At 40.8% G+C, this 1,329-nt stretch overlaps 1 protein-coding gene across 2 annotated transcripts in view; it reads left to right on the top strand.

Moving 5' to 3' along the window:
- Nucleotides 1-342: 342 nt before the first annotated feature.
- The window catches only part of LOC119586131 (dopamine N-acetyltransferase-like), a 4,664-nt gene continuing 3,677 nt past the window's right edge, over nt 343-1,329 (top strand). Inside the window, exon 1 of one of the 2 annotated variants that reach the window (XM_037934821.1) lies at nt 343-497. The gene's annotated coding sequence lies outside the window, so the exon portion shown is untranslated. Of the gene's footprint in view, nt 578-1,329 lie in introns of both variants that reach the window. The other variant, XM_037934822.1, reaches the window with a different exon arrangement.

The following is a 1,329-nucleotide window of genomic DNA, read 5'->3' as shown; positions in this document are numbered from 1 at the left end:
AGGGACATTATCGCCGCCACGAATTTTCCTCAGGCCACAGGACAGAAGCGTCAGCATTAAGTGTCGATTGCCTTCCCGAACGAGTTGTTTGGTTGTTACTTGCGTCTCGGTTTACAGTCGCCTTTATTGCATCATCGTTTAGAGTCGAGGAATTTTTATTATACACGTCGAGTTGCCATATAGTGTTATTTTCTCAATTAAATGGACAAAAATATACAAAGTGGTAACACGGCGTGTAGAATCAAATGACATTTTTTTAAATATTTAAAATCTGTTTGAGAATATCATAAATATGCCAGTGTTCTACACAAATGAAGTTCCCTGAAGACTGCAAGGGGTTGCCTTTTCTCGTGACCAAACATTTTAAACCCAATTTACATGGCCAGTAACAAGCATGGAAGTAATAGAATGCAATGTCAGTCTGTAATGTCCCTCCATAGCAACTGCGGCTAGTCTGGGTGACGTGTTTTCGGTGGCCGAGCATTGCTTCTGGGAAAGTGAGTATTCGTCGGCCTGTTGCTCACGACAGGACTGTCAGCGGCAAATCCAGTGATACTGCCACCTATTTACGGATACGGTAATGTAATAAGTATTACGTTATACGTTTCAAGACAGTAAATTGTTTCTTGCTGAAAATTGCTCAGGAAATTATCGTAAGAACTATATCCATCAAACGACACATTTGTTAACGTTATTTGTCACGATGAAACTACCAGAAAGCGATAGAAAACAGAAAGCCAATTTCCATGTATATAATTTACACTTTGAACATCTGAACTTCAACATTAAACTCAAGGTTATTTGATACCAGTGGTGTCTGCTGTACAGTACAGGAAACGCCTATATCTCGCACGTCTGTCATTTAGAATACATAAACAATGTGTGTAGATTGCGGTAGAGAACAAGAGAGTAACAAGAACAATAACAGTGTTGTTAATGAGCCTGTACCCCCCCCCCTCTCCTCACCCCCAAAAATTAATAATAATAAAAGAAAACTATTGAACTATCTGCAGGTTTTCGAGGTTACACATGAACTATATTTGATAACGAAGCAATACAAATATCCTGTCGCTATATTTCTGTAACTTGATGAGGGGCGTCACCAGGATAAACTCAGTAGGGACTGGGGGAAAGGACATTTCCCATTGCGATGGCACGGGGGGGGGGGGGCACATTGGTTCATTAATTTCTAAACATCATGCCCCTGTGGCTAGTGAAGCAAAGGAATAGGGCACTTTGTTCTCAGGGTCTATCCCGTGATGACGCCCCAGCGCTCAATGTTTCACATATATGCATTTGGGTTTAAGTTCTCCGCGTTTTTTTTTTTTT

The sequence above is a fragment of the Penaeus monodon genome, chromosome 21 (genome assembly GCF_015228065.2).
Source record: "Penaeus monodon isolate SGIC_2016 chromosome 21, NSTDA_Pmon_1, whole genome shotgun sequence".
Taxonomy (NCBI): Eukaryota; Metazoa; Arthropoda; class Malacostraca; order Decapoda; family Penaeidae; genus Penaeus; species Penaeus monodon.
This window is presented reverse-complemented; position numbering and strand designations above follow the sequence as displayed.